The sequence below is a fragment of the Arvicanthis niloticus genome, chromosome 10, assembly GCF_011762505.2.
Source record: "Arvicanthis niloticus isolate mArvNil1 chromosome 10, mArvNil1.pat.X, whole genome shotgun sequence".
In the NCBI taxonomy this organism is placed as follows: domain Eukaryota; kingdom Metazoa; phylum Chordata; class Mammalia; order Rodentia; family Muridae; genus Arvicanthis; species Arvicanthis niloticus.
Genome location: NC_047667.1, coordinates 27,955,250 through 27,980,309, shown reverse-complemented (window position 1 = coordinate 27,980,309; position 25,060 = coordinate 27,955,250). Strand labels below are relative to the sequence as shown.

Genomic DNA, 25,060 nt, shown 5'->3' with positions numbered 1-25,060 from the left:
CAGTTGTTCGTTTGCCTGTCTTTTCTTTACAGAATGAGCAATAAGCTTCTATTTGAGCAAGATGTTTTAAAAAAATAAAATTATAAAATAAAAATCATTTGAAATGTAACATTTTAGGTCATGTTTAATTATACCTTCAGTTAATTCCTTAATAATTCAGTTTGGTGGGCAGAAGGCAAAGTTCTGAAGTCTGACTCAATATGGATACAGCACACTCTACCTCAGTAGTAGCATGTGGACTTTCTCAAGTTACTTAATATTCTGCCTTGATTTCCACCTCATAAAGTGATGGTGATAATAGCAACTTTTGATGATGACAAGCATGTTGTAAGACACTTGCTCACACTGTGAACCCGGAGACTGTATAGTGGGGGAAGAAAAAAGCCTTTTCCTAGTTGCACTGTGGCTTAGCCCTTAGCAGACATCTTCAATCCCTATAACTGGAAAAAATAGACACGCCCTCAGTACACAGCTTTACTATCAAACTATGAAGGCAAAATTTTGTAGAAGGAAGCACTCGTGTTTGTGAGTGGCAGAAAGATTTGATAAAATAGGATTTGCCTAACTCCCACAAGAAGAGACCGGAAAAGGATGCTACATCCAAGAGCAGTGCAGACAGAAAAAGAAAGAGAAGGCAGTTTTGTTGGGATAATTGTACAGAGACAGGAGAGAGAGAGAGAGAGAGAGAGAGAGAGAGAGAGAGAGAGAGAGAGAGGGAGGGAGGGAGGGAGGGAGGGAGGGAGGGAGGGAGGGAGGGAGGGAGACAGGCAGGCAGGCAGGCAGGCAGGCAGGCAGGCAGGCAGGCAGGCAGAGAATGAGAAGCCAGACAATCAGAACAGATTGCTAGAGTTAGTTTGAGGTCAAGCAGAGCAATTCAGGAGAAACTGAGAAAAAGCCAATTGAATCAGTCAGTCCGGAAAGGAATTTGAACCAAAACAGCTGAGTTGAAGCAGCTAGTGAGAGTTCAGAAATAACTAGAAGAGGTGAGTTCACTCAACAGCGGGTGTCAGAAAACTGAAAACATTCTATGCCTGAACAAGACTGTATGGCGACTAGAAGCTTCCAGGACTAGGCCTAGGTTAGCAGAGAGACATTAAGCCTCTGAGACAACAATTACGACAGGAGAATTAAAAAGTGACTTTTGTACAGGCATGCACATGTGTTCTGAACACAGACTGCTCAGAACAGTCTCTAACACCTAGGAGGCCTTGTAACTGTGTTTGCCATCATGAGAAGGCAATAAACAACGCAAGGCAAGAAGAATGACAGAAGCTGTAGTGTGGGGATGGCTAGTGTACTACCACTTCCATCTCTGCATACATACACACACTCTCCCTCACCAAGAACCGACCAACGTGCAGCCACTTGTTTCATATAGCACCATGCTTTTCTACTTGTTTTACGTAGTAATCCCCTAACAGGCTGAGAGAGGGGACACATTATATAGCCCAGGCTAGCCTTGAATTTGTGCTCTTTCTGCCTCAACCTAAGTACTAGAACTGCAAGTATGTGCCAGCAGATCCAGATTGCTAATGAATCTTTACACTTACAGCTTTGGACTAGAATCCAAACTCAGAGCATTACACTACAGCTTCACTAGGAGAAATTCTTACCCAACTTGTCCACTTGGTATTTCCCCCTCTCTCTTCCTTCCTTCCCTTTCTCCCATTATTCCTCCTTATCATTGCTTGTTATAGCCAGTACCATTTCTCCCTTCCTGTCCTCTCCTATACATCCTTTATCTCCTTTAATCACGTTCTTTAGAATGTAATCAAATCTGCTTAACCTGTAATCTATACATGGCTACTCTCAGGATAACTTATACACTTTCTTATTGCTAAATAGGGAACCCAAATCTAAGTTTTAATTATTGCCAAAACTCCTATCTGAGAAGAACTGGTGTTGGCAAGAAAAGGTGAAACAATTAGTCCATATCAGTCATGCTGACAGGAATTAACATTTGAGTTCTATCAAATCTAACTTACATGTAACTACATTACTAGTATTTATAATATTAATACAGGTTCAAAGAGAAGGCTCCAGATTCTTTCCACGCTAAAGTTACAACTAGCTCTTCCCTTTAACTGTTTAACGATGGTGACCTCTAGGAGGTCTCTGTATTAACAGAATAAATGCCAAAGGGACAAGGACCAAATCGGGGCCCCTTAATATGACCAGATACTATTTATGCAAATATATACCAACATATTAAGCAAAGCAGAGTAAACATTGAAGAAAATGGGTTACAAGGCTTTTGTCCACAAAGGCGAACAGTAAGTAATCAGAACATGACAAAGGTCTGCAATAAGCCTTCTCTGGACAAAGAAGACAAAATGGTTACTCTTCCATTCTGTGCATCTGTACTGGGCTCTGCTGTACAGGATCTTCCAAGTAAGAAGTTAAACAACTGCCTGAGCATAGGGACTCAAAAACCACACCTAGAAATCTGCATTTCTTATAAGGATCGAGTGCCCAATCTGTGACAGTCACCCACTTGACCTGCTTTTAGGAGCTCAGCACACAGACCTTCATGAATGTCTCTCTTCCCTCTCTGCTGTACTAACACATTTTCTGCTTTCTGCATGATTTTATGGTCAGAGGTTAAACTGCTAAGCCTTCACCTTCCAAGAGATGCTTTCCCCTCCCATAATGGGCTTTCACAGTATGCTGCAGTCGGATTAGCTCCTCTTTCAAGAACAAAAGCTATGTCTTTGTCCCTGTTGTTTGGGCGTGGAGCCCCACATCAGAGGAGGCTGCCCCTACTCAACATGCACGATTATGAAATTGAGAAGCCCTGCAAGCCTCTCTAGGTCTAGACTCTCATCCAACCAGCCAGCCAGAGAGAAAATCCTGTCAGGCACTCAGCTGAAAATTAACTAAGGCATCCTGTTGAGAACCTGATGAAGATGTTATTTCACCATACGGTAAAACTTTCCCTTGTTTAACACAGCGATAAGGGAAAAACTTTGAGCTCACTGCCTTAACAGTCTCAGTCACTAATTCCCACATGGGTGAGTCAACATATTTTCTAACATATAGCCCTTGTCTGTATACACTCCTAAGATAGGCTTGATCATGTCCTTCTTCTGCATTTAAAATTTTGTCTGCCTAACCAAAGGTGCATTCAAAAATTACAATTAATTATCTTTTATTTGCAGTTTTTAGAACAGATATTTCTTATCCAATTTTTTATTGCAATATTTATCAGCGAAGGGACTGATCAAAATACAGGTCAAAAGACAACTTCATTATCTTTTGACATAAATATTAATTTATAAAGTTGAACAATAATTAAAAAAAACCAAACACAGGTAATTAATTAAAACTTACAATTGGAAAAGAAATAGTGAGTAATCTATAAATAAAAAATGATTTATAAATTATTTTTAATTTTAAGATACTGAATGCATTGAACAAATCAGGTCATATGAGGCAGTAAAAAAAATTATCCATGTCAAATCACAGATGAATTCAGGAATACTTGCTATAGAATGAGAAGCACTGAACTTATTCAAATACAATCATATAAATTATATCCCATATAAATTACATCTACAGCAACAAACGACATTTAAAATTATAACATGACTACAATCATAAAGGTGATGTTCAAAAGTAGATGCTTTTAATATGGTTAAATAATATTTTACCTGCTTTCAAAATTGTCTAAGACAGTAGGTTAATTTTAAAATATATATATATAAGAAAACTTATGGAATACTAAGAACAGTTTAAGATAATGTACTTGAATGCAAGTATTAAGACTCAAATCACTGTACATATAATTATATAAACTGATCTCCACCTTTTAGAAAAATAGAAACTTTTATCAGTAATTATTTCAGGATGTAATGAACATCATAGTTAACAAGAGATGTGTTCTTAGGAAATCACCAATGCGGAAACACATGCATGTCTGCCCTAAAGAAGCACGCCTTTACTTCAGTACCACATGGAAATCTAAACCTAGGAAAGAAGCTTCCAAGGTGAAGAGTACAAAACCAAACACACACACAATGATGGGCATAAATGTGAAATATTTCATTTCTACCACAACAGGGAAAAATCTATGAAATCTGAATATATTTCAAAAGAAAACATTAAATAAAACCAAATCTATGATACATGAATAATATAAATAATAAATATAAAAACGAATCAGAGACTGGAGAAATGGCTCAGCAGTTAAGAGCACTGGCTGCTCTTGCAGAGGAGCCCAGGAGGTTCCCAGCACCTTACAGGGTGGCTCACAACCATCTGTAACTCTAACCTCAAGAACTCTGACAATCGTTTCTTGCCTTTGCAGCCATTGCATGCATGTGGCACACAAACAATACATGTAAGCAATCAACCATACACATTAAAAATAAGTAAATATTTTTTAAGTTACCATTATGCTATAACTGTTACAAACCACAAAATTGAATGGGACTGTCATCATAGCATTAAGTATCTTCTCCTTCCGTAAACTATCTTACCAATAGAAAGGCTTGTCTTCTCCATCAGCACCACAACAGACTTGGTGCTGTCATCTCAGCTACCTCAGAAACAAACAGGATGAGCACTTGAGTCTAGCAGTTTAGAAAACAACACAGCCAAGATCCCATGTCTTACAAAAAATAAAATAAAATAAAATAAAAAAATCTACTTATGCACTAAAAACACAATGTTGGTAAAGATACTGAGTAAAAAGAATTCTTAAACACTGCTCGTGGGAGATTAAATTAGTACAGCCAAAATGAAGAATAGTGTGGAAGTTTCTCAAGAAAAGAGTACAAATTGGGTTGAGACTAAATCTCAGCATGAGACCCCAACGTCAATCCCTTGTAACCCTCCTCCCACACCAACAATGTCTAAAAATCTCCTACATGATTTAGAGAGAAGAATATCACCGTATCTAGGATACATTCTACACTATCCCTGATAGATAATATGTCATCAGCTTAGATGCCTATCAGTAGACAAGTAGATAAACCAAATAGAAAAAACAAAACATGCTTCATTCGCAGAAGAGAACAATAGTGTTTCATCTGTGTAAACACAAGTGGAACTGCAGGGTGTTCTGTTAAATGAAAGAAGGCAGGCAGAACGACAAATACAGTATGTTGTCCCTCATGAATGGAAGCTGGAAACGTTGATTTAAGCGTAAATTGGTGATTACTAGAGGCTCAGGAAGGAAGGGCTGAGCTACATGGATGGAGGGCAGATAAGGTATAACCAGCACTGGCAGAATGATACCTTCTGGGGCTCTGCAGCACAGTACGGGGACTACTGACAAGAACTAGAACAAGCTAGAACAAGCTCCAAACACAAAATAATCAATGAGATAGAAGTGGTTTGGGCCTTAATTTGATTAATATATATTATAAGCATGCACTAAACTCCCGATTTTAAATTTTAAGCTTGCCGTTAGACATAAGTCATTCTAAGATTTAAAAAAAAAAAAAATGAATATAGAAAGGGAGGTAATGAAAGGAGAAAGTCTACAAGATAGACTGTAATAGCATGCTGGTGGCCAGCAGTGCACACCACTGTGACATCAGAGAAGGCAGCAGCATGACAGAGGCTGGCAGTGCACTTCACAGTGGACATTAGCTCAATGGTGCCCAGCAGTGTACTTCACAGTGGACACCAGAGAATAAAACAGAACTTACCCTAGTAAACATGTCATGCATTAGTTAGTATGACAGTGATCAACAGGACACATCGCCAAGAACATCTGACATTTTTATAAAGCTTCATCATAGTTTTACAGTTTATCTACTGTAAGTGAAACTAAACATTTTTGACAAGCTCAGCTAGAATCTGAAGTTAGCTACTTCCCATCACTCTTTCCCTGGTAATAGTTTATGACTTATTTTCTATGTACATGTGGGAATCCCTGCAGCCGTGCCTGTGCAGTACAGTTCCTGTGAAGGCCAGAGGAGGTGTTAGGTCCCCTGGGACAGGAGTTACAGATGTTGTGAGCCATGTGGGTGTAAGCAATCAAACCCATGTCTTCTATAAGACCACCCAGTCCTCTGAACCACTGAGCCATTTCTCTATCCTCCTCCCTTGTAATTTTTTAAACCCCTGAAAAATGCAGCAACTTGCACTTTGAAATTAGGAAAGAAGAAAAGAAGGGAAAATTTTAGGCAAAGAACTGATGACACAGCCTGTGGTGCCTCTATATATAGGTGCTCAGACGCCTTGAGCTGGAGTGAGCTCCTGAAGGCACACAAGGCAGCAGTTCAAGACTGCCATGAATGGCTAAGTACATGTTGACTTAAGGAAAGTACTCTTCCCGTCTTCCTCAGCACTTGCCCAATGAGAAAAAGCTACAATTTCCAATCTCCTTTTACATGAGGCTAAGCACTGTCAATGACCAAGTCCTTTACAAGGAAAGTAATGTATGAAAGATGCCCCTGCCTGGCCTCCAAAGAAATTTCCTTCCTGAAGTACTCCTCTTGCCTGTCATATGACTTGAACTTAGACAGAGTTAGTAGTATCTTGGCTTTGACTCCACAGCCAATAATAAAATCCTAGATAATAAGAGAAAATCAAGGGGAAAGAAACACGAGCCCTAGATAACTTCACAGAGTAGCACCCTCCAGATGGACCATCTGCTTCTCAACCTCCACATTCTCTCAGGCTTCTACTTGGAGGATTTCCATTCCCAGCAGATTGGCTATTATTCTTTAGAACACAGATTAAAACTGAATGGACAGTTTTGAAAGCTGATTTAGAAAAACAGCTTTAGGGATTATCCTCGAACACACAGGAGGTGGAGAAAGGACCAGAAAAAAATTTGATCTTCAAAGCTGGCTCTGGAAACCAGCATAACTTGGACTCTAATATCACTGTGTGCCCCTAGTACTTTTAGAACAAAGGCTGCAAGTTCATATAGATGGATGGATGGATGGATGGATGGATGGATGGATGGATGGATGGACTTTCCTCTCCAGAAAGCAACATGACAAAATGCACAAGATACACAGATAGTTCTAAAACCATGACAGTGTTTCAAAATGAAAATATTACTTCATCATATCAAAACTGAAAGATAAAATTCAGCTTCCTTATATGTGTGCATGCACATGTATGCACATGCATGTAGAAAATATAAGCTGAAGCAAAACGTCATACACAATCATTCTCTATTTGTCCAATACTGTGGTAACAGGGTATAGTGGTTTAAATAGGTTTGACCCCAATGACTTATGTGTTTGAATGCTTGATCTACAGAGAATGACATCATTAGGAGGTGTGGCCTTGGTGAAGTGGGTGTGGCCTTGAAGTAGGGTGGCCTTGGTGAAGTGGGTGTGGCCTTGGTGGAGTGGGTGTGGCCTTGTTGGAGGGGGGGTGTCACTGTGGGGGAGAAATTTGAGATCTCTTGGGCTTAAGTTCCACCCAGTGTGGAGTTCCAGTATCCTCCAGGCAGCCTGCATAAGATAGTCCCCTGATGGCTGCCTTCAGATCAACATGTAGAACTCTCAGCTCCTTCTCCAGCACCATGTCCGCCTGCACACTGCCATGCTTCCTGCCATGATAATAATGGACTGAACCTCTGAACCTATAAGGAAGCCCCAATTAAATGTTTGCATTTATAAGAGTTGCCTTGGTCATGGTGTTTCTTCACAGCAATAAAACCCTAACTAGGATACAAGCACACACCACTTGTTTTTATATGGGTTCTGGAAATTGAAGTGAGGTTCCCAGGCGTGCACCACAAGCACATTGCCAGCAGTCATTTCCCCAGCCCAAATTCAGTTTCTTATCTCTGCCTACACAAGGTTCAAACTTCAAAATATAGAACCTTAGCCCGGTGGGTGGCATATGCCTTTGATGCTAGAATTCAGGAGGCAGAGACAGGCAGATCTCTGTGAGTTCCAGGCAAAACTGGTCTACATAGCAAGTTCCAGATCAGCCAAGGCTAAATATAAGACCTTGTCTCAAACAAACGATCAAAAATAAATAAATAAATAAATAAATGCACCAAGTTTAGGTCAGATTTGATTCTCATTCAGTATAGCAACTATATGTCTCCAAGTGCTAAGGGCAGAGTGGGCCTGCCCTGCTACATGTCCTGCAAATAGACCTGCTTCACTGTTTCTCTAGTTAGTGGAGAACTCTGTCTAGCTCCATAGTGAGCATTTAAAAAGATAACCTGGCTTTTAGTAAGAAAGTAAAAGTGTAAAGTTAGAAGTCCAAGCTGAGATTTGTCTCAGTCTTCACTATCAAAACTACTTTAAAAACAAATGATTAAGTTAGTTTTCATAGACTCAGGCATACTTCCTGTCAGAAGCAGGGACTGGAAGTACTGTCCAGCAGTTCACATTCACTTTAGCATGAACTAATGTCACATTCACTTTACAACAGATATTAGAGTTTTTGTTTGGTTGGTTGGTTGGTTGTTTTTTTTTTAATTGTATATTATATTTACATTTCAGATTTTATCCTCTAACCCCATTCCCCACCACCACCACCCAGGAACCCCCTATCACACCCCCCTCCTCTTGCTTCCATGAGGATGTGCCCTCACCTACCCCCCTACTCCCACCTCCCCACCCTCGAATTCCCCCCAACTCAGTGTTCAGCCTTCATGGGACCAAGGATCTCCTCTTCCACCTATGCCCGACAAGGCCATCCTCCCCTACATATACTGATAGTGTCATGGGTCCTTCCCTATGTGCTCCCAGGCTGGTGGTTTAGACCCTGGGAAGCTCTGTTGGTTGGTATTGTTGCTCTCCTCTTGGGGCCACAAACCCTTTCAGCTCCTTCAGTCTTCTCTCTAACTCCTCCATTGAGAACAACCCCTTGATCAGATCAATGGATAGCTGTGAGCATCTGCCTCTGAATGTGTCAGACTCTGGCAGACCTCTAAGGAGACAGCTACAAATATTAGAGTTTTGCTAATAAAATATATATTAGAAAATGAAAATCAGGTTATCTACCAAAATCTAGAGTTCATAAACTACAGATTACAATATTTACTGAACTTAGTCAATTTTTACATCAAATATCTAATCCAATCTATTCATTTGAGACTCAAAGACACAAAATGGTTTGTATAACCACTATTTTATTATGAAATGATAAAATGCTATAAATATCATTAAAATTACCCTTAAGAAACTAACAATTTATTGCTGTGATCTTTATAGATGTGACTACTGAATTATATCCAAGGCCCTGCTGGTTTTGTACCCTTCCTTTTGTGACTGCCATATTTATTTTTGCTGTGTTACTCATTCTGAAAACAGCTTCCTCATGCAGAGCACACACCCAGTCCTCCATTCTTTGTCTCTTTGAAACTACTGCATAAATAAAATTTCTTAATATAGCAATTCCTCATTGTGTGGCATTAGTTCCAGTTTACCCCACAGATAGCCATGGATGCTCGAGTTTCCCCTATTAAATGGCATAGACTAGCAGTGTGCTAAGGTACTGCTGACAATGCCATTTATCTTTGTGAGAGACGTGGTGTGCCGTCAGGTCTAATCTTATGTCAATACAACCGTCACTGCCCTCTATTTGTGCCTGGTTCTCAACCTAATCAAGAGTCCCTAAGAAGGGAATGTGAAACCTCTATCAACTTGGTCAAATTAGTTCTCGCTGAAAACGAGAACATGTTTGGAGACAGAACGTAAAGGAACAGGCCGTACAAACGGGATGATGACCAAAGGCAGGAGGTGCTGGCTGCCATGCTCCAGGCAGAACGAGTAAACTGGTGTGGCTGCAACTGAGGGAACAAGGAGGAAGATGCAAAAGATGAGGTTAAAATGTGAAGCAAGGGATTCAGGCCATTATAATAGAGGGCCAAATAGGTCTTTGAAAAGTCCTTACTGTTTATTTGCCAATTTTAAAAGATATATGGATGGGAAAGGGGAAACTATAGGCAGAACAAGGAGAAGCTTTGAGAGGTGAAGTTGTAAACAAATTCTGATTATTATATCCAATGTGCTAGACAATGTATTCTAAGAATTACTAAAAGATGAAATCCTAGCTGTGATCATTTCAGATGTAGTTGAAAGCACAATATACTTAAAAGTGCTTACACTAAAGGAACATTAAACAGGCAGTAATTTCTGTTTTACACAGGAACCTTGGCAGAAAAAGTACTATCTGCAAAGTCATGTATGTAACCAGTTCTCACGCCCAGGGAGAACTCGGAATGAGCTCTTCCACAGGCACAGTCCACAGCAGCAACGGATGAAGGGCAGACTGTAGACAAATGCTGGAAAGCACTTCTCCAAAACTGATGAGCGCTGGTCATTGTCACTTGCCTTTATAATGTCCAAAAACCCTTCCCTGAAATTCTGAAGGAAAGCCAAGCTCATGGCTAGGTTAATACACAATAAACCCGACGGACAGAAAGATAAAGAGCCTCTGTGTTCTGACAACAAAAGAAGCCAAAGCTTTACACATAAAGACTATTTTCTCTCTAACAAAAAGTCTCTGTTTTCTGAGATTTCTCAAAGTTACAAAGGAAAAAGGATAAGGGGCGTAAATCATTATCCTATGTGTGGATAGAGCTAGCTTCATTCAATCAAGATCAAACGCCACACTGGCTGATACAAAATAACATTTCCTGCCAAGTCCTCTCACTGAAGCACTAGTATCTGCCAGGCCCTGAGCTAGAACAGCCAGCAGGATTCAGGCTCAAACTTCATACAGCCGGCACTTCAACCCAGCCACGGAGATGTGAGCCAGATGAGAACACAAAGTGATTATGATACCACCTTCTATATACTTGTCAGTGGGATAAACAATCATTAAAGCAGACTCAAAGGAAATAATTTCAAGTAGATTCTAAAGTTAAAATATTAAAGCAGCATGAAAAGAAATCCCATATAAAGATGTATTAATGAATAATCTTCAACAAGGTGGTTTTGTATATGTATGGGTGTTTTGTCTGCATGTAACTAACATGTGCACCACAAGCATACCTAGGACCAGCGGAGATAAGAAAGGGGTACCTGAACTGGAATTATTACAGAAGTTAAAACTGGGGTGCTAGGAAGCAAACTCAGGTCCTCTGGAAGAGCAATGTGTGTTCTGAAGCCCAAGCCATCTCTATGGCCCTTTAATAAGTGAGGGGAATTTTGTTTGCTTGCTTGCTTGCTTACTTGTTTTTGGATTTTTGAGACAAGGTCTCTTCAATATAGCTCTGACTATCCTGGAATTCACTAAACACACTAGACTGGCCTCTAAAACACAAGTGCTGGGATAAAAGGCATCCACCACCACACAGTACTTTAAACCTAACTATCCAACTGACAATTAAAAATACAAATTATAGACCAGATATTTTTAATCTCTTAACTAAAATGTATCTGGCAATCTATACCTACAACACGGAGAGAGGACACTGTTTTAGTCCTGGCTCTTCCATTTATTCCATAATTCTGAAACCTCAGCATGAAAAAACCTCAAGGAGCTATACTTACCCAACAGTAAAGGTCACAGCTGGGAAACATGACATAGAGTTGTGGAAAAGTTCAAAGTTAACTTAAGATTATCTATGGAAAACCCCATTTTGCTCTGCAAGTTACATTTAAATTACACAGGTAAATATAATGTAGTACTGTTTCATGTGGGTGAAGACAATGAAATACAGCTGTCTTCTACAAGTTGATATTAAGTTGTATTCTTTCAAAATAGTCCATATAAAGCTATCATATCTACAGCTGGGGATATGTACACTCAGTGGCAGAACATCGGCTTAGCATGTGCAAGGCCTTGGTTCAACCCAACAAACAAAAACATTTCAGTGACCAACATGCTTCATGGAAGTAAGTACCTATAACTAATGCTTCATACAACCTCCTTATTCTGAGTCACCATAAAAGTAATATGAGTTTTTATACTCTAGTGATATAATTTATATTTCAATCTCAGATCTCTGCTATCCTCTGGAATATGACACATTTACAGACTATCTATTTGTATAATATTCTGAAAAATTAAAAACTCATTTCTAATTTTAGGACTGTTAGAATCTAGATAGCACAATACTGTGTATACACTCTTGGCCATCCAGCACTGATAGATACAAAGTAGTCAACTCACTATACACAATATAAAATTAAGCTAAATATTATAATACAATAGTGAAAATATCTTTACTGGATTAAAAGAAAAGATCAGAAGAATGACTGAACAGATAAAGAGCCAGTGGGATAAGACAAACTAAACTAAAGAACCATATAGAATACGTAGAACTTAAAAACAACAACATGGAAATAAACAAGTCACTGTATGGGTTTGACAGCAGACTGGCAGCTACAGTGTAGATCAGAGAACCTGAACACTGAGTGGGAGAGACTACACACACTAACGCAGCAGAGCAAAAGAACACTGAGTAAACAAAGAGCCTCCAAGACCTGAGGAATTACATCACATAGTCTAATAAGCAAGAGCTGTATATGTGTGTTCCTAATACACATAGATGTATGGAAATCACTGGAAAACAATGGTCTATAAATTTACAAATCCAAGAGCCCCGCCCAGGGAGATAAAGTAAACTTACACAAGCACAGAAAAATTACTTTTCTGAAAATTCCCCATACAGAGGAAACATTGAACGCAGTAGTGACTGCACATTATCACGCAAGGCAGTACTGGCAGGCATTTATACTGAGGTACCATTGAAACCTATGGCTGGAGTGTAGCACCCTGTTAATCAGCACTTGAGAAGCAGAGGCAGGAGAGCATGAGTTTCTAAGGAGTCCAGGATGGGCTCCACAGTAAACTCCTTGTTCCTATCCTCACCAAAAAAACAACTGGTACAAGTTTTTAAAACTAGTAACAAATGACAAAATGGCAGATTTCATCCTAACCATATCAATAAATGCATGAAAATGTAAATGTACTAAACACTAATTATAGTCAGTAACTGTCAGACTAGGTATAAGAGCAAAACTCAAATATGTTAACTGACAGATATAAAAGTTTATATAATTTTATAATAGAAATAGGAAAAGAATTTCATGCAAACACTAATCACAAGAAAGGAATTCTATTTATATGAAACTAAATTAAGACAGAATGTATTATTACTAAAGACAAAGAAAAATAGCATATATTAAAAGAGCTAGCCTATAAAATAAACTGCTGGGGCTGGGGCTGGGGCTGGGGCTGGGGCTGGGGCTGGGGCTGGGGCTGGGGCTGGGGCTGGGGCTGGGGCTGGGGCTGGGGCTGGGGCTGGGGCTGGGGCTGGGGCTGGGGCTGGGGCTGGGGCTGGGGCTGGGGCTGGGGCTGGGGCTGGGGCTGGGGCTGGAACATAAGTCTGTGATATCTGCTACTCAGGAGGCAGAAACAAAAAGATCAAATATTCGAACATGACTTGGCTTCAGAGTAAGTTCAGGCCAACTTAGAGACCCTGAAACAAAAGGCAACAAGGCACTGGGGCTGCAGCTCAGTGACAGATCACTTGGCCAGCATGCATAAGGAGATAACCATCATAACTGTGCATCTCACAAAATAACTTCAAAGTACACACAACAAAAACTAAGAATCTGAAAGGTGAAAATCAAATACACAATCACATATGAAATTCTTACATTCCTCTCTTGGTAAATGAAAGACACAAAAATGTCAGAAAAGACATAAAAAATTTGAAGAATACTATCAATCAACTTTACCTACCTGACATTTATACACCAGGGAATCTCCACAACTACAGGATATAAATACTAGTTATGGCATAGTGAATCTTCACCAAGATATGCCACATTAAAAAGCCATAAAGTAGAACATATACTTTTGAGGACTAATAATATATAGAGTATATGCTCTAACTCAAAAAAAAAAACCTAAAAGAAAAATTATAATCAATAAAAACAATATACCAGAAAAATGGAAATTAAATGCTACGTTTCTAAATAATGCATTTATTAAAAACATGACACAGTAGAAATTAAAAAATATTTATAAGTATATAACTATGAAAGCAAATATCCAAACATATGGGTTGTAGTTGAAGTACTGCCTAAAGATAAAATTACATATTTATGACTGTATTAGACCAGTGGTTCTCAACCTGTGGGTTGCAACCCCTTTGGGGGTATTGAATGACCCTTTCACAAGAGTTCTCCAAGAACATCAGAAAACATATATATTTACATTACAATTAGTAATGTAGCAAATTTACAATTACAATTAGTAATGTAGCAAAATTATAGTTATGAGATAGTAATAAAAGTATTTTATGGGTGGGGTCACCATAACATGAGGAACTGTATTAAAGGGTCACAGCATTAGGAAGGTTGAGAATCACTGTATTAGATAACATTTAAGGTCAATGCTCTCAGTTTCCAAATCAAGAATCCCTAAAGAAACTAAACTCAAAATAAATATAAAAAGAAAATAATAATGAGCAGAAAACAATGAAACAGATTAATACAACTGTTTTACCTACAGACAGGAGCCTAGCATGGCAACACTCTGAGCGGCCCAACAAGCAGATGACTGATACAGATGCAGATACTTACACCCAACCAATGGACAGAAGTCAGAGATCTCTGTGGTAGAATCAGAGAAAGAATGGAAGAAGCTAAGGAGGAAGGTGACCCCATAGAAAGACCAGCAGTCTCAACTAACCTGGACAACCACCACCCGCCCCTGCCCTGGGATCTCTCAGACACTGAGCCACCAACCAGGAAGCAAACACTAGCTGATATGAGGCCCCTGACACATATACAGCAGAGGACTGCCTGGTCTGGCCTCAGTGAGAGAAGTGCCTAACCTTGGAGAGACCTGAGGCCTCAGGGAGGGGGTAGGCCTGGTGGAGTAAGGTGGGGAACATCCTCTTGGAGGAAGGAGGTGGGGGCAAGGAATGTTTTGAAGAAATGTCGGAGGGTGGACTGTTTAAAAAGATTAAATAATAATAATAATGTAAACATTTAAAAAAACCAACTGTTTTAATAAACCAGATCCTTAATTGGTTCACTGAAATATCAGTGAAGCTGGTTAACACCTAGAACACACTATTAAGAGACAGGAATCATCAATTTTGGAAGAAAACTGGATCTTTCTAGTTCAAGTTCTGCAAAAATTGAAAATAAGGGAACTAGAGAGATGGCTCAGTGATTAAGAGCTCTGACTGTTCTTCCAGAGATCCTGAGTTCAATTCCTAGCAACCACATGGTGGCTCACAACCATCTGTAATGGGATCTGATTCATTCTTCTGGTATGACTGAAGAGAGCGACTTTCTGTGGTGTACTCACATACATAAAATAAATAAATATTTTAAAAAATTAAAAATAAATTATATTAACAGCTTTGTCCCAACTAATTTTAGAATTAAGTGAAGAAACTTCTTAATAAATGCAAATTATCCAAAATGACACAAGAAAAATACAAAAGATTTGAATTTTTTTATTTATCTGTTTAAAAAATGGAATTCAAAATTAAGATTGTTCAGCAAATACACCTTTAGTCTCAAATGGTTATATTAAATGTTTTATTTATCTGTTTAAAAAATGGAATTCAAAATTAAGATTGTTCAGCAAATAGACTTTTAGTCTCAAATGGTTATATTCATTTAATTCAACTAACTTGAATTTCTTTACATAGATAAGGTGTCATTGTAATGAGAATTTTATCAGAACACACAAAACATCTTCTGATTTCTTCCTAGTGTTCACTAGCTCTTTAGTGAAAAGCAACAAAAATAAAAATCTTAAAGCTTGATTTGGGGCTGGAGGCTAGATGGGGGAAGGGCGTGCTATGCAGCATAAGGGCCTGAGTTCAATTCTCAGAGCCCACATTTGTAAATACAGGTTGGGTGTGGTGTTGCACACTTGTGAGCCAAGGCTGAAGAGGAGACAAGTGGACCCCAGGGGCTTGCTATCAGCCAATGTACACTACATGGGTTCCAGGACAGTGAAAATTCTAGTCAAGAAAAAATAAAAAAGCAACCCTTGAGTAACAACACTAGAGGTTGTCACCTGCCCTTCATACATCCACACACTGGTGCACTCATACACATGAACACACACACATATAAACTCACATAGTTCAACATGGGTGTACAAAATAAACTTAAAAACAAAAAATTATTAGTTAATAGATATATAATAAAAACATGTAATTATCAGAGGACAAAAATAGAAAATGCATCAAAATGTCAACAGAAAAATGGTCAACTTTTATAATTAGCACAATATTCAAAAATGATATAAAATTTTTCAGAGGATAAATATCTTTGAAAAATTGTACAAACAGTAAAAAGTATTCAAAATTGGGGGGGGGGAGCTAAACGGCAGGAACAGATCAGACTGTCAAACTGAGAAACTGTTGTGTGTGTGATGCCGTAATAGAGAGCACATAGCATTATAAAGTTGCCCAGACTGGATGCTAAAGCATCTGGGCCCTGCAAGTGACAGCGGTGTGTCAATGAGAACGTCATGTTATGGCCCTGAACAGAGAGCAGTATAAATCCATTAAACATCCTGAAGGATGAGCAATAAAGTCTGTGCTGGGTGAGAAGATGCTGTGTCAATGGAGAGTCATTGCTTCTAGTAAGTCACACGCCACTCTGTGTAATTCTATGCATCTGTGGGGCAAGAAATGTATGGAAACTTTGACTTCCCAAATGTTTCAATCTCAGCCTATGAGACAGTCATTATTTCCTGATGAATTTTAAACTTCTCTAAAAAGTAAAATATTTTTGAGCCAATGAATTGGCTTGGTAGATAGAGCTGCTTGCTATCAAAGCCTGATGTTCGATCCCCAGAACCTCCAGGATAGAAAGAGAAAACAAACTCCACTGGTTACCTTAAGAACTCCATACATGCCATGCCATGCATGCATCCATGCATATAACACATACCCATAAATGTAAATTTTTTTTTTTTTTTTTTTTTTTTTTTTGGTTTTTTGAGACAGAGTTTCTCTGTGTAGCCCTGGCTGTCCTGGAACTCACTCTGTAGACGAGGCTGGCCTTGAACTCAGAAATCCGCCTGCCTCTGCCTTCCAAGTGCTGGGATTAAAGGCGTGCGCCACCACTGCCCGGCTGTAATTTATTTTTAAAGTAATATTTATACTTAAATTTTTATGATATATGTTACTCAACTAGACTTTAATAAATGAATGTACATTTAGGAAATAATGTAACAATATTAAAGCTCTTCAGAACAAATCCACATTCTTTTCTTATTCATAAATATAACCTGTTCAGTTCATACAATTAAAAGAACTATTTTTAAAAACAATTTCAAAGATTATCAGTATCAAATAATCTAAGCTGCTTGAGTAATGCTTTAATACTGATGGAATACTGAAGTATTTCTTAAATACTAAAGTAAACTGTTTTATTCATTTCTTAAAACAAGGGGTGCAACCTCATGCAGTTGAGAGCACTAATGAATTCACAGAGCCCTTAGGAACTGTTGAAAAGGGTACACCCCTGCTAAATGGACACAATAGTAAAGCAACTCCTAGTAACGTACTGTCATAGCCAAGATCAGTGCACCCACCACTCAACCTTCATTGAGAAGCACTCTTTACAGTAAACGGTGACTAACCCAGTGAGCTACAATTGGCCAAGGTGCAGAGACTGCAGAATGCTCAGCCCTAAAGGGAACTTATATAATCTAGCCACCCTTCCAAGGGCTCCCTGGGAAAGAAAGAAGGGGCTGAAAGAGTGTTGATGCCTGAAGCAGTGGATGATGCATATACAAAACCTGATCGAGCCCAAGCCAGACCAAATTCCAGAATGGAATAAATAGAGGACTTGGACACACAATTCTACATAGCCATGCAGCTGTGGCAGCAACTGCTAGCTGCTAAGACAGGGGAGACAGTTTTCTCTAAAAAGTGCAGTCCCTGGTAAATTGACCACTTCTCAGTGGAAGACCACACATCCAAGATTGGGCAACATAAACAGAATGGGTCAAAAAACAAGACAGAAAGCTGAGTAAAAGAAAGGACTCGGATCTGAAAAACCTTGGGGGAGGGGGATGAATATGATCAAAACACATTCTATGAAACTCTCAAAGAACTCACAAAAAATAAAGGGACATACCTTTTGTGAGAAGATAAGCAGCCAACATATATTACAAGTTTACTGACATTCCTAAGTATTTATTTAAAGCAAATAATAATACGCATGCAATGAGATATGTGACTAGCAGGCTCAAACAATGGGACTCTAAGAGCAATTCAATCTCAGATAGATCTCTGTTTCCAGAACCAGAGGGAGCCTAGGCATGGTGCACACTTTTAACCCCAGCACTTAGGAAGCACAGTCAGGCAGATCTCTGAATTTGAAAGCTGTCTACACAGAGTTCCAAGCCAGACAGAGCCACATAGTGAGACCCTGTATCAAAACACACAAATCAGAACTGCAAAGACGTCTGCATTAAGCTGTCAGTTAGTGATGAGCCCATTTATGACAATGTGTAAAACTGATGAACACATATTCACACAGAAATTTATATAAAGGTGTAACAAGATATTAGCCATGAGACTCTCATATGATGGCACTTAAAGTGGTTTCTAGTTCCTTCCTATTATCTTCTTATTTCATTTGCATTGTATATGATGGGCCTACATTAGAAGCATTTACACTCACAGATCAACATAGACACACACCAGGAATATAAGGTACTCCTAACCAACCTATCCTAGTAAGAGTGAGTTAATTCTACTTAAAGTCACTGAAGTGACTCATTTAAGTCACTCATAATTTATTCGTTTTTAATATATAAATCTATGTATGTTAAAATTAGAATAAATCTTAGAACTTAAGTTTCCCAGTTATCTATGTGAGTCTGGTCACTTCATCTTTATACAACTGCCGTTTCTTCAAGATTTTAATATCTATTACATGATTAACATAAAAATCACATGAATGATTATGAAAGACATTTTCTAAATTATAGTAGTAGTAATATGCATTCATGAGCATACTAAAAATTAGGGGAGATATTATACTGGAAACTATCTGACTTTCAGAGTTGGAGGACAATTCAGTAAAAGATCAACATCATCATCCTCTAGCACACACTCATTCAAATGCCTTCAAAAATCTCAGAGCATCACACCAGGTGTATGGAATTCAGTTACACTGACGCTACTTACTGCATTTGAAAATTTGACTTAAGGAATTTATTAGAACAACACACAAATATATGAAATACAGAACTGGGATTTACATGGAACCAAGCAGCCAGACAACACATAACCCAGGATAAAGAGAGAATGTGAGCCTTACAGTTAGTTGTCACAGGTCATCTATGGGTCTGGGTTACTGGAATACCCTAGGGCTGGCCACTCACCTGCATGCTCCCAGAGTGCACTGATGACTATGAGCAGAAATATGCATGTGTGGGGAAGCTCCTGACCACCTCCAGAGTCAGTAGCTGGACAGGAAATTCAAGCTTGCTCTGGATTTCCCTAACCATCCTACTTCACTGATGAGAATTAGGAGTAATTACTGAAGTAATGCACTCTTGAGCTACCTCACTGGTAAGCACAACACATGTGGTGATACTGAAGAAGAAACAACAGGAGTGAACATCATAAAAAAGCGAATCGTGGATTTCCATTCACAACTTGTATGGCTCTGCTACAGCAGGAGCCTGAAAGTCTGAAGCCGCAGTGCGAGGAATAGCTACCTATACAACTTAAACAAGCATCATTACTCCTCAAGAAATTCTCACAGTTTACAAGGGGAAACCTCACCTTTGTGGATTTTCTCACTTATGATATCTTAAGCCTGAACCATATGTTTGAGCCCAAACGCCTGGATTAGTTCCCATTCTGAAGGTTTTCATGTGCCTCTTTGGGGCTTTAGTGAAAAGAACTATGTGCCTGCTGCCTGACCATTTCTTCACGATGCCCATCAACAACAAGATGGCCAACTACGGCAGCAAGTGCAAACACCAAGCAAGGGATGCTTGCACTGTAAGCAAGTGCATACACCAAGCAGGAGATGCTTGCACTGTAAGCAAGTGCATACACCAAGCAGGAGATGTTTGTTTTGCTCCATCCTATCCCTAGGGACCTACACTCTGTCTTTTCTGTTCTTTTTAATAAACATTAATAAAATAAAAATAAATAAATGATGTAATGAGTCACCATAACTGTATCAGAGCTGCAATAAAAGCAACGTGAAGTTCCAGCAGATTGACTGTGGGAATGAAGCTGGCTGAGTGCCTCCTACTGTCAGTTACAACCAGAAGGAGAACTGGTCTTCTGTAGCTACTAGATGCAATGTTGCTAGCATACATATATTAGACATAAAATAGTCCTTCAGTGTAACACTTAGTCAGTGTTGAGTGTTTATTAAAATAGTGCCAAAAGTGAAAGAAGGAAGTCATCAGGAATTAAATGTTCTAACACCTCCTCCTCTAGTATCCAGCATTTAAAAAAAAAAAAAAAAAAGATTGAAGGGATTTTTTTTTAAATCTGAAGACCCCAAAAAACATGTAATAAAAAACAAAGACAAAAGGCTAGTTGTGATCCCGTGTTGGTGTTGTTACTGGCTATTTCAGAGCATCTGTTCCCCATCACCTTCTTAGTAATCTTCAAACAAGAAGTGGCAGTGTTCAGCAAACACATTAATAGCAGGGGAATTTCAATCACCCAAAAACAAAGTATACTAGTTCATTTAGTTGTAATCACTTGGTTCTCAAGAATTCTGTCTTTATGAGTGAAGCAGTCCCATGTGGTGCTTTAAAAAACAATCTAATTTAGTAAGCACTAAATTTATTCCTATCTCACTAAATTGCACACATCTTTGGTATCTGGGCATAGGATTATCTACACATTCCTTATAGCGCCACATGACATTTTAAAGTATGATTTGACAGTAAGAGAGAAAATATTAGAAGAGGGAAGGGGACTCCAGAGAGGCAAAGAGAAGATGATCAAAAGCAAAAGGGCAGTGTGGTCAGGAGCAGAACATCATCTAAGCACTGTGGAGGCATCACAGTGAAGCCAATATATTTGTATAATTAAAATAAGTTATCAAAAACAGAGGCATTTTTATATGTTCAGCAGATGAACAAACAACCAATGGAACACATGTGCCACTGAGACTTAGAGTTCAACATAATGCTTTGAATGTCTGGAAACAGAGCTGGTCACTGCTGACAAGACGAATTCCTGTAGTGGCAGAATGACAGTTGATACGGAAGTTAACTAAAGGTGGGAGAACAGGTATCAGTGCAATGTGTCCTCCCAGCAAACTGGCAGAAGATGACATACATCCATCAACAAGGTGGAAGAGAAGATGGAGTCAACAGAGGAAATGGACACAAGGAGAAGAAAGGGAAACCGAAAGCAAAGTCAGCAGGAATGAGAAGCCTGGACACCAGCAGCAGTGCAGATCTTCTGGAGGGCAGATGCTGTGCTTCGCTGAATTACACTTAAGAAAAATAATAACAGTTCTTCCAAGAAAAAGAACATGCTGTTCTTTCACACATGTAGACAAAAAGTGGTGTTCCCAAAAAGATAAACACAGCATATAGTCCAACCATCTTGCCAAATGACCTCACGGTGACACTCAAGAACCACTGCACTGTACCACGAGAGAAAGTGAGGTCTCAACAAAAACACTTTCAGGTGCTGGCTGGGATAAAGTTGTAGCAGACACTTAAGTGTCCTGCGCCACATTTTCACCATGGCCAGCTCCACTTTAAGCTGTTAGGTTTCACAACACCTCTACAGATATTTAGAAAAACCCAAAACTCACCGATGGCATCAGATGAGATATTTTATTAAATATGAATATTATTTATATGAATATAAATGAAGGATTCATATAAATGAATATAAATCCTTTATTTATATGAATATAAATGGATTATCCTGAAGAGAGCAGCTACATGACTGAGAAAACAGAATGTTTTGCCAATCATGATTATCAAATTTAATATAATCTCCTACTTTGTAGATTTTAATGTCAAGGCCAAAGCACCCTTATAATTCTTAATTTTTTTTCCAAAGGGGAGGAGGTTTATTCAGGAGATAGGGCAAAGGTGGGGAGAAGAAGGTGGAAGGATAAGAGAGAAGAGAAGTAGAGGCTGGCCATGACCATGTGGAGAGAGAGGAAGGTGGGGGAGGGGACAGAGAGGCAAGAGAGTAAGAGAGAGGGTAAGAGAGTACGAGATTAAGAGTAAGAGTAAGAGCAGAATTCTTAATTTTATTGTCATTGTTAAATCCTATAATTCTCCTCTGTACAAGATTCAAAAACAAAAGCCCTCGCTCGTATATTGTATCATTAGTTCAATATACATTAAATATGTATCTATACATAAAGCGCAGTAAGGGACTATTAAAAGAAATGTTCCTGCTTAAATTATACTGAAAATTCTTGTTTAAAACGTGTGTGTGTGTATGTGTGTGTGTGTGTGCGCGCGCGCGCGCACGTGCATGCTATTTCTCTTACTATTTCTTGCTATTTCTCTTACTCCTCACAGTTTTATGATAAAAGGGGGCTTTAATTGCACTCAGTTTAAAGACTCTTTTTAAAAACTAAGGCTCACTGGGTGGCGGTAATGCGCACCTTTAATCCCAGCACTTGGGAAGAGGGAGGTGGAGAGCCAAGGCTACTACTCAAAGAAAGTCTGCCTCAAAACAACCAATAAATAAATACAAACATACATAATTACATACATACATACATACATACATACATACATACATACTAAGGCTTAAAAGCTTATTAAGCGATAATTCTAGCCCAAATTCTTTCTATTCCATTCTCACTGTAGAGTTCTGCCACTCTACAGTGGTATACTAGATGAAACCAATGGGGAAAAGTAGGTTCTCACCAAAAAGGCCATGAAGTCTAGGTTATATCAGTAATGGAGTAGAAGACTGAGACCATGAGGAGCCTGCAACCCTGGCCAGGCCAGCCCAGTGACTGGGCTATTCATTGCAGGACTATTTCCCAGATGTGCCACACAACTACTGGTATTTTCTATGGCAAACATAAATAAAATTAGGAAACACTACAGTCAAGACATAATGTACAATCTGAAGCAAATTAAGTTTCTTTGGCAAATACTAGCTCCATGAAATTTATTAAATTACCTATAAAGAAGATGTGTATATCAATAATTTAACAAAATCTTACTCCAAAGACAATTCCTCGACCCCAATTAAACTTCATAATCAAGAAAGTTATAAACAAATCCAGATAAGTAAAAGTGATATCATTAGTGGATAGGCTTGTATTTACTGTCTTTCTAATTATAAACTGCACTCCAGATACATTTCTAATCCAAAAATCTGAATAAATCCTCAAAACTCTGACACCATCAGCATCAGCATGACATGACAAATGGAAAGTTCCACATCTGACCTTCTCAAGCCTGTAATCCCAATACTTGGGTACTAACACAAAAAGATTGCCAAAAGTTTGATGCTAGCCTGATTTAAATAGTGAGTTCTATGCCAACTCACACTATAGACTGAGACATTGTCTCAAAAAACCAAAAGGTAATGCCTGAACACTGAGCAGATCCCAGGAGGCAGCTCTGCCCCCAATCTCACAGAACCCAGAGGAAACAGGCCTTCCAGGGGCTCTAACCTGGGCAGTACCTTAGATACGGAGATAGCAATACCCGTCCCAAACAGGGAATACCTGGGACCCACTAGGACCCAGGAATTCACTCCTGGCCAGGAACACTGGTTCCTTCCTGCCTGTGTTTGAGCACTGAGCAGATCTTGGACCCCAGCTCTAACCCCAGTAGTAACGCCCACCCCACACAGTTATGAAACAACCAAGATAATAGGAAAGACAGGTTCCAGTCAGAGACAGTGAGTGCAGGTAGCACTAAGGAGATCCAAATGGCAAAAGGCAAGCACAAGAACATAAGCATCAGCAACACAGGATACTTGGCATCATTAGAATCTAGTTCTCCCACACTAGAAAGTCATGAATTCCCCATATCACCAGGAAAGCAATATTCAGATTTAAAATCACTTCTAATGATGATGATAGAGGGCTTTAAGAAGGATATAAATAACACTCTCAAGAATTTGAGAACACAGCTAAACAGTTAAAAGCCCTTAAAGAGGAAACACAAAAATCCCTTAAAGAATTACAAGAGAACACAACCAAACAGGTGAAGGAATTGAATAAAACCACCCAGGACATAAAAATGGAAGTAAAAACAATAAAGAAACCTCAATGGGAGACCACTCTGGATATAGAAAACCTAGGAAAAAGATTAGGAGTCACAGATGCAAGCATCACCAACAGAATACAAGAGATAGAAGAGAGAATCTCAGGTGCAGAAGATGCCATAGAAAATATTGACACAACTGCCAAAGAAAATGCAGAATGCAAAAAGTTCTTACTTAATACAAAGCATCCAGGAAATCCAGGACACAATAAGAAGACCAAACCTAAGGATAATAGGTATAGATGAGAGTGAAGATTCCCAAATTAAAGGGCCAATAAATATCTTCAACAAAATTATAGAAGAAAACCTCCCTAACCTAAAGAACAAGATGCCTATGAGCATACAAGAAGCCTATAGAATGACAAATAGACTACACCAGAAAAGAAACACCTCCCGCCACATAATAATCAAAACACCAAATGCACAAAACAAAGAAATAATATTAAATGCAGTAAGGGAAAAAGGCCAAGTAACATATAAAGGCAGACCTATCAGAATTACACCATACTTCTCACCAGATACTATAAACGTGAGAAGATCCTGGACAGATGTCATACAAACCCTAAAAGAACACAAATGCCACCCCAGGCTACTATACCCAGCAAAACTCTCAATTGCCATAGATGGAGAAACCAAGATATTCCATGACAAAACCAAATTTACACAATATCTTTCCATAAACCCAGCATTACAAAGGATAATAGCGGAAAAGCTCCAATACAAGGAGAGAAATTATACCCTAGAAAGAGCAAGAAACTAATCCTCTTCCAACAAATCCAAAAGAAAATAGCCACACAAAGATAATTTCACCTATAATAACAAAAATAACAGGAAGCAACAATCACTTCCTTAATATCTCTTAACATCAATAGACTCAATTCCCCAATAAAAAGACATAGGCTAATGGACTGGACACGTAAACAGGACCCAGCAT

The 25,060-nt window shown here is 38.9% G+C and overlaps 1 protein-coding gene and 1 pseudogene across 3 annotated transcripts in view; one reads left to right on the top strand and one right to left on the bottom strand.

The window, feature by feature from the left end:
- The window catches only part of Dennd1b (DENN domain containing 1B), a 191,756-nt gene that overhangs the window by 149,241 nt on the left and 17,455 nt on the right, over positions 1–25,060 (bottom strand). The window lies entirely within an intron of this gene.
- LOC143443769 (glutathione S-transferase Mu 5 pseudogene) lies at positions 19,260–19,990 on the top strand (annotated as a pseudogene).